This window comes from Salvelinus namaycush, chromosome 5 (assembly GCF_016432855.1).
Source record: "Salvelinus namaycush isolate Seneca chromosome 5, SaNama_1.0, whole genome shotgun sequence".
Taxonomy (NCBI): Eukaryota; Metazoa; Chordata; class Actinopteri; order Salmoniformes; family Salmonidae; genus Salvelinus; species Salvelinus namaycush.
The window spans coordinates 2,973,935-2,983,934 of record NC_052311.1 but is presented as its reverse complement, the minus strand read 5'-3'; positions in this window follow the sequence as shown (position 1 = coordinate 2,983,934).

Sequence of the window (10,000 nt, the reverse complement as noted above, 5' to 3'; positions counted from 1 at the left end):
GTGTTCCACTGTAACGACAGTGTTTTGTTCCACTGTAACGGCAGTGTAACGTCAGTGTTGTGTTCCACTGTAACGGCAGTGTAACGACAGTGTTGTGTTCCACTGTAACGGCAGTGTTGTGTTCCACTGTAACGGCAGTGTTGTGTTCCACTGTAACGTCAGTGTTGTGTTCCACTGTAACGACAGTATTGTGTTCCACTGTAACGGCAGTGTTGTGTTCCACTGTAACGTCAGTGTTGTGTTCCACTGTAACGGCAGTGTTGTGTTCCACTGTAACGGCAGTGTTGTGTTCCACTGTAACGACAGTATTGTGTTCCACTGTAACGGCAGTGTTGTGTTCCACTGTAACGACAGTATTGTGTTCCACTGTAACGGCAGTGTTGTGTTCCACTGTAACGGCAGTGTTGTGTTCCACTGTAACGACAGTATTGTGTTCCACTGTAACGACAGTATTGTGTTCCACTGTAACGACAGTATTGTGTTCCACTGTAACGGCAGTGTTGTGTTCCACTGTAACGACAGTATTGTGTTCCACTGTAACGACAGTATTGTGTTCCACTGTAACGGCAGTGTTTTGTTCCACTGTAACGACAGTATTGTGTTCCACTGTAACGGCAGTGTTGTGTTCCACTGTAACGGCAGTATTGTGTTCCACTGTAACGACAGTGTTGTGTTCCACTGTAACGGCAGTGTTGTGTTCCACTGTAACGGCAGTATTGTGTTCCACTGTAACGACAGTGTTGTGTTCCACTGTAACGACAGTGTTGTGTTCCACTGTAACGACAGTGTTGTGTTCCACTGTAACGGCAGTGTTGTGTTCCACTGTAACGGCAGTGTTGTGTTCCACTGTAACGGCAGTATTGTGTTCCACTGTAACGACAGTGTTGTGTTCCACTGTAACGGCAGTATTGTGTTCCACTGTAACGACAGTGTTGTGTTCCACTGTAACGTCAGTGTTGTGTTCCACTGTAACGACAGTGTTGTGTTACACTGTAACGACAGTGTTTTGTTCCACTGTAACGGCAGTGTAACGTCAGTGTTGTGTTCCACTGTAACGGCAGTATTGTGTTCCACTGTAACGGCAGTATTGTGTTCCACTGTAACGTCAGTGTTGTGTTCCACTGTAACGGCAGTATTGTGTTCCACTGTAACGTCAGTGTTGTGTTCCACTGTAACGGCAGTATTGTGTTCCACTGTAACGTCAGTGTTGTGTTCCACTGTAACGGCAGTGTTGTGTTCCACTGTAACGTCAGTGTTTTGTTCCACTGTAATGACAGTGTTGTGTTCCACTGTAACGTCAGTGTTGTGTTCCACTGTAACGTCAGTGTTGTGTTCCACTGTAACGACAGTGTTGTGTTCCACTGTAACGGCAGTGTAACGGCAGTGTTGTGTTCCACTGTAACGGCAGTGTAACGTCAGTGTTGTGTTCCACTGTAACGTCAGTGTTGTGTTCCACTGTAACGGCAGTGTTGTGTTACACTGTAACGTCAGTGTTGTGTTCCACTGTAACGACAGTGTTGTGTTCCACTGTAACGTCAGTGTTGTGTTCCACTGTAACGACAGTGTTGTGTTCCACTGTAACGGCAGTGTTGTGTTCCACTGTAACGGCAGTGTAACGTCAGTGTTGTGTTCCACTGTAACGGCAGTGTTGTGTTCCACTGTAACGGCAGTGTTGTGTTACACTGTAACGACAGTGTTGTGTTCCACTGTAACGGCAGTGTTGTGTTCCACTGTAACGACAGTGTTGTGTTCCACTGTAACGGCAGTATTGTGTTCCACTGTAACGACAGTGTTGTGTTCCACTGTAACGGCAGTGTTGTGTTCCACTGTAACGACAGTGTTGTGTTCCACTGTAACGACAGTGTTGTGTTCCACTGTAACGACAGTGTTGTGTTCCACTGTAACGACAGTATTGTGTTCCACTGTAACGGCAGTGTTGTGTTCCACTGTAACGGCAGTATTGTGTTCCACTGTAACGGCAGTGTTGTGTTCCACTGTAACAACAGTGTTGTGTTCCACTGTAACGGCAGTGTTGTGTTCCACTGTAACGACAGTGTTGTGTTCCACTGTAACGGCAGTGTTGTGTTCCACTGTAACGACAGTGTTGTGTTCCACTGTAACGACAGTGTTTTGTTCCACTGTAACGGCAGTATTGTGTTCCACTGTAACGTCAGTGTTGTGTTCCACTGTAACGGCAGTGTTGTGTTCCACTGTAACGACAGTGTTGTGTTCCACTGTAACGGCAGTGTTGTGTTCCACTGTAACGACAGTAATGTGTTCCACTGTAACGGCAGTGTTTTGTTCCACTGTAACGTCAGTGTTGTGTTCCACTGTAACGTCAGTGTTGTGTTCCACTGTAACGGCAGTGTTGTGTTACACTGTAACGTCAGTGTTGTGTTTCACTGTAACGACAGTGTTGTGTTCCACTGTAACGGCAGTGTTGTGTTCCACTGTAACGGCAGTATTGTGTTCCACTGTAACGGCAGTATTGTGTTCCACTGTAACGGCAGTATTGTGTTCCACTGTAACGTCAGTGTTGTGTTCCACTGTAACGGCAGTGTTGTGTTCCACTGTAACGTCAGTGTTGTGTTCCACTGTAACGTCAGTGTTGTGTTCCACTGTAACGGCAGTGTTGTGTTCCACTGTAACGGCAGTGTTGTGTTCCACTGTAACGGCAGTATTGTGTTCCACTGTAACGACAGTGTTGTGTTCCACTGTAACGTCAGTGTTTTGTTCCACTGTAATGACAGTGTTGTGTTCCACTGTAACGTCAGTGTTGTGTTCCACTGTAACGACAGTGTTGTGTTCCACTGTAACGACAGTGTTTTGTTCCACTGTAACGGCAGTGTAACGTCAGTGTTGTGTTCCACTGTAACGTCAGTGTTGTGTTTCACTGTAACGACAGTGTTGTGTTCCACTGTAACGGCAGTGTTGTGTTCCACTGTAACGGCAGTGTAACGTCAGTGTTGTGTTCCACTGTAACGACAGTGTTTTGTTCCACTGTAACGGCAGTGTAACGTCAGTGTTGTGTTCCACTGTAACGTCAGTGTTGTGTTTCACTGTAACGACAGTGTTGTGTTCCACTGTAACGGCAGTGTTGTGTTCCACTGTAACGGCAGTGTAACGTCAGTGTTGTGTTCCACTGTAACGGCAGTGTTGTGTTACACTGTAACGACAGTGTTGTGTTCCACTGTAACGGCAGTGTTGTGTTCCACTGTAACGGCAGTGTTGTGTTCCACTGTAACGGCAGTATTGTGTTCCACTGTAACGTCAGTGTTGTGTTCCACTGTAACGGCAGTGTTGTGTTCCACTGTAACGGCACTGTAACTGTGACTAACGTAATCAACTTCACAAAGACTTCAACATTCTCATCTCTCCCCGACACCCTCCTTTACCTCCTGTACCCAGTACTGGTATTCTCTCTCCCCGACACCCTCCTTTACCTCCTGTACCCAGTACTGGTATTCTCTCTCCCCGGCACCCTCCTTTACCTCCTGTACCCAGTACTGGTATTCTCTCTCCCCGACACCCTCCTTTACCTCCTGTACCCAGTACTGGTATCCTCTCTCCCTGACACCCTCCTTTACCTCCTTGACCCAGTATTGGTATTCTCTCTCCCCGACACCCTCCTTTACCTCCTGTACCCAGTACTGGTATTCTCTCTCCCCGACACCCTCCTTTACCTCCTGTACCCAGTACTGGTATTCTCTCTCCCCGGCACCCTCCTTTACCTCCTGTACCCAGTACTGGTATTCTCTCTCCCAGACACCCTCCTTTACCTCCTGTACCCAGTGTTGGTATTCTCTCTCCCCGACACCCACCTTTACCTCCTGTACCCAGTACTGGTATTCTCTCTCCCCGACACCCTCCTTTACCTCCTGTACCCAGTACTGGTATTCTCTCTCCCCGACACCCTCCTTTACCTCCTGTACCCAGTACTGGTATTCTCTCTCCCCGACACCCTCCTTTACCTCCTGTACCCAGTACTGGTATTCTCTCTCCCCGACACCCTCCTTTACCTCCTGTACCCAGTACTGGTATCCTCTCTCCCCGACACCCTCCTTTACCTCCTGTACCCAGTACTGGTATTCTCTCTCCCCGACACCCTCCTTTACCTCCTGTACCCAGTACTGGTATTCTCTCTCCCCGACACCCTCATTTACCTCCTGTACCCAGTACTGGTATTCTCTCTCCCCGACACCCTCCTTTACCTCCTGTACCCAGTACTGGTATTCTCTCTCCCCGACTACCTCTTTTACCTCCTGTACCCAGTACTGGTATTCTCTCTCCCCGACACCCTCCTTTACCTCCTGTACCCAGTACTGGTATTCTCTCTCCCCGACACCCTCCTTTACCTCCTGTACCCAGTACTGGTATTCTCTCTCCCCGACACCCTCTTTTACCTCCTGTACCCAGTACTGGTATTCTCTCTCCCCGACACCTTCCTTTACTTCCTGTACCCAGTACTGGTATTCTCTCTTCCCGACTACCTCTTTTACCTCCTGTACCCAGTACTGGTATCCTCTCCCCGACACCCTCCTTTACCTCCTGTACCCAATATTGGTATTCTCTCTCCCCGACACCCTCCTTTACCTCCTGTACCCAGTACTGGTATTCTCTCTCCCCGACACCCTCCTTTACCTCCTGTACCCAGTACTGGTATTCTCTCTCCCCGACACCCTCCTTTACCTCCTGTACCCAGTACTGGTATCCTCTCTCCCCGATACCCTCCTTTACCTCCTGTACCCAGTACTGGTATTCTCTCTCCCCGACACCCTCCTTTACCTCCTGTACCCAGTACTGGTATTCACTCTCCCCGACACCCTCTTTTACCTCCTGTACCCAGTACTGGTATTCACTCTCCCCGATACCCTCCTTTACCTCCTGTACCCAGTACTGGTATTCTCTCTCCCCGACTACCTCTTTTACCTCCTGTACCCAGTACTGGTATTCTCTCTCCCCGACACCCTCCTTTACCTCCTGTACCCAGTACTGGTATTCTCTCTCCCCGACACCCTCCTTTACCTCCTGTACCCAGTACTGGTATCCTCTCTCCCCGACACCCTCCTTTACCTCCTGTACCCAGTACTGGTATCCTCTCTCACCGACACCCTCCTTTACCTCCTGTACCCAGTACTGGTATCCTCTCTCCCCGACACCCTACTCTACCTCCTGTACCCAGTACTGGTATTCTCTCTCCCCGACTACCTCCTTTACCTCCTGTACCCAGTACTGGTATCCTCTCTCCCCGACACCCTCCTTTACCTCCTGTACCCAGTGTTGGTATTCTCTCCCCCCGACACCCTCCTTTACCTCCTGTACCCAGTACTGGTATCCTCTCTCCCCGACACCCTCCTTTACCCCCTGTACCCAGTACTGGTATCCTCTCTCCCCGACACCCTCCTTTACCTCCTGTACCCAGTGTTGGTATTCTCTCCCCCCGACACCCTCCTTTACCTCCTGTACCCAGTACTGGTATCCTCTCTCCCCGACACCCTCCTTTACCTCCGGTACCCAGTACTGGTATCCTCTCGCCCCGACACCCTCCTTTACCTCCGGTACCCAGTACTGGTATTCTCTCTCCCCGACACCCTCCTTTACCTCCGGTACCCAGTACTGGTATTCTCTCTCCCCGACACCCTCCTTTACCTCCGGTACCCAGTACTGGTATTCTCTCTCCCCGACACCCTCCTTTACCTCCGGTACCCAGTACTGGTATCCTCTCTCCCCGACACCCTCCTTTACCTCCGGTACCCAGTACTGGTATTCTCTCTCCCCGACACCCTCCTTTACCTCCTGTACCCAGTACTGGTATTGTTGAGTGAGATGGATATAAAAAAACACTTCTCTACCGGACGGTAAATCCCAGGTTATTTCTAGTATTGACTCACGATGTGTTTGGCAGATTTAGGAGCGTACAGGTCACTGTTTTTCACTAATTGAGCCTGTAGCCTTGTACCTGCCTGAGTGGAGCAATGAGTCAGAGAGGGAAAGAGAGAGGGAGGGAGGGAGGGAGGGAGAGAGAGAGGGAGGGAGGGAAATGAGAGAGAGAGGGAAGGAGGGAAATGAAAGAGAGAGAGAGAGAGAGAGAGAGAGAGAGAGAGCGAGAGAGAGAGAGAGAGAGAGAGAGAGAGAGAGAGAGAGAGAGGGAGAGAGGGAGGGAGGGAGGGAGGGAGGGAGGGAGGGAGGGAGGGAGGGAGGGAGGGAGGGAGGGAGAGAAAAGAGAGAGAGAGAGAGAGAGAGAGAGAGAGAGAGAGAGAGAGAGAGTGAGGGAGGGAGGGAGGGAGGGAGGGAGGGAGGGAGGGAGGGAGGGAGGAAGGAAGAGAGATGAGAGAGAGAGGGAAGGAGGGAGGGAAATGAGAGAGAGAGAGAGAGAGAGAGAGAGAGAGAGAGAGAGAGAGAGAGAGAGAGAGAGAGAGAGAAAACGGGGGAATTCCCCTGAAACACTGGACAGAACAGCTCTGTGCTACGGTATTCACATTAAAACAACATGTCTGGGAGCGGAGGGTAAAGGAACACACACACACACACGCACGCACGCACGCACGCACGCACGCACGCACACACACACACACACACACACACACACATACACACACACACACACACACACACACACACACACACACACACACACACACACACACACACACACACACACACACACACACACACACACACACTTCATTGTCCACTTCCCCCACTCTGTCTGTCCTCACGTCATTCCCTCCCACCAAGGGACTAGAGAGTCATCTGTCCAGACCATTCATCCATCTCCACCTACTGTATCCAGCCAACTATTCTGCCATATCCACCTGCCTCAGTTGTATCATCCAACCACCCTCCCGTTATCTATACACTCAACCACCCTCCCGTTATCTATACACTCAACCACCCTCCCGTTATCTATACACTCAACCACCCTCCCGTTATCTATACACCCAACCACCCTCCCGTTATCTATACACCCAACCACCCTCCCGTTATCTATACACCCAACCAGCCTCCCGTTATCTATACACTCAACCACCCTCCCGTTATCTATACACCCAACCAGCCTCCCGTTATCTATACACCCAACCATCCTCCCGTTATCTATACGCTCAACCAGCCTCCCGTTATCTATACACTCAACCACCCTCCCGTTATCTATACACCCAACCACCCTCCCGTTATCTATACACCCAACCACCCTCCCGTTATCTATACACCCAACCAGCCTCCCGTTATCTATACACCCAACCACCCTCCCGTTATCTATACGCTCAACCACCCTCCCGTTATCTATACACCCAACCACCCTCCCGTTATCTATACACCCAACCACCCTCCCGTTATCTATACGCTCAACCACTCTCCCGTTATCTATACACCCAACCACCCTCCCGTTATCTATACACCCAACCAGCCTCCCGTTATCTATCCACTCAACCACTCTCCCGTTATCTATACATTCAACCAGCCTCCCGTTATCTATCCACTCAACCACCCTCCCGTTATCTATACACCCAACCACCCTCCCGTTATCTATACACCCAACCAGCCTCCCGTTATCTATCCACTCAACCACTCTCCCGTTATCTATACATTCAACCAGCCTCCCGTTATCTATCCACTCAACCACCCTCCCGTTATCCATCCACTCAACCACCCTCCCGTTATCTATACACTCAACCACCCTCCCGTTATCTATACGCTCAACCACCCTCCCGTTATCTATACGCTCAACCACCCTCCCGTTATCTATACACCCAACCACCCTCCCGTTATCTATACACCCAACCACCCTCCCGTTATCTATCCACCCAACCAGCCTCCCGTTATCTATACACTCAACCACCCTCCCGTTATCTATACACCCAACCACCCTCCCGTTATCTATACACCCAACCACCCTCCCGTTATCTATACACCCAACCAGCCTCCCGTTATCTATACACCCAACCACCCTCCCGTTATCTATACGCTCAACCACCCTCCCGTTATCTATCCACTCAACCATCCTCCCGTTATCTATCCACTCAACCACCCTCCCGTTATCTATACACCCAACCACCCTCCCGTTATCTATACACCCAACCAGCCTCCCGTTATCTATCCACTCAACCACTCTCCCGTTATCTATACATTCAACCAGCCTCCCGTTATCTATCCACTCAACCACCCTCCCGTTATCCATCCACTCAACCACCCTCCCGTTATCTATACACTCAACCACCCTCCCGTTATCTATACACTCAACCACCCTCCCGTTATCTATACGCTCAACCAGCCTCCCGTTATCTATACGCTCAACCACCCTCCCGTTATCTATACACCCAACCACCCTCCCGTTATCTATACACCCAACCACCCTCCCGTTATCTATCCACCCAACCAGCCTCCCGTTATCTATACACTCAACCACCCTCCCGTTATCTATACACTCAACCACCCTCCCGTTATCTATCTCAAAAATTTTAGAAAAAGCTGTTGCGCAGCAACTCACTGCCTTTCTGAAGACAAACAATGTATACGAAATGCTTCAGTCTGGTTTTAGACCCCATCATAGCACTGAGACTGCACTTGTGAAGGTGGCAAATGACCTTTTAATGGCGTCAGACCGAGGCTCTGCATCTGTCCTCGTGCTACTAGACCTTAGTGCTGCCTTTGACACCATCGATCACCACATTCTTTTGGAGAGACTGGAAACCCAAATTGGTCTACACGGACCAGTTCTGGCCTGGTTTAGATCTTACCTGTCGGAAAGATATCAGTTTGTCTCTGTGAATGGTTTGTCCTCTGACAAATCAACTGTGCATTTCGGTGTTCCTCAAGGTTCCGTTTTAGGACCACTATTGTTTTCACTATATATTTTACCTCTTGGGGATGTTATTCGAAAACATAATGTTAACTTTCACTGCTATGCGGATGACACACAGCTGTACATTTCAATGAAACATGGTGAAGCCCCAAAATTGCCCTCGCTAGAAGCCTGTGTTTCAGACATAAGGAAGTGGATGGCTGAAAACTTTCTACTTTTAAACTCAGACAAAACAGAGATGCTTGTTCTAGGTCCCAAGAAACAAAGAGATCTTCTGTTAAATCTGACAATTCATCTTGATGGTTGTAAAGTCGTCTCAAATAAAACTGTGAAGGACCTCGGCGTTACTCTTGACCCTGATCTCTCTTTTGACGAACATATCAAGACTGTTTCAAGGACAGCTTTTTTCCATCTACGTAACATTGCAAAAATCAGAAATTTTCTGTCCAAAAATGATGCAGAAAAATTAATCCATGCATTTGTTACTTCTAGGTTAGACTACTGCAATGCTCTACTTTCCGGCTACCCGGATAAAGCACTAAATAAACTTCAGTTAGTGCTAAATACGGCTGCTAGAATCCTGACTAGAACCAAGAAATTTGATCATATTACTCCAGTGCTAGCCTCTCTACACTGGCTTCCTGTTAAGGCAAGGGCTGATTTCAAGGTTTTACTGTTAACCTATAAAGCGTTACATGGGCTTGCTCCTACCTATCTTTCCGAGTTGGTCCTGCCGTACATACCAATACGTACGCTACGGTCACAAGACGCAGGCCTCCTAATTGTCCCTAGAATTTCTAAGCAAACAGCGGGAGGCAGGGCTTTCTCCTATAGATCTCCATTTTTATGGAACAGTCTGCCTACCCATGTGAGAGACGCAGACTCGGTCTCAACCTTTAAGTCTTTACTGAAGACTTATCTCTTCAGTAGGTCATATGATTGAGTGTAGTCTGGCCCAGGAGTGTGAAGGTGAACGGAAAGGCTCTGGAGCAACGAACCGCCCTTGCTGTCTCTGCCTGGCCGGTTCCCCTCTCTCCACTGGGATTCTCTGCCTCTAACCCTATTACAGGGGCTGAGTCACTGGCTTACTGGTGCTCTTTCAAGCCGTCCCTAGGAGGGGTGCGTCACTTGAGTGGGTTGAGTTACTGACGTGATCTTCCTGTCTGGGTTGGCGCCCCCCCTTGGTTTGTGCTGTGG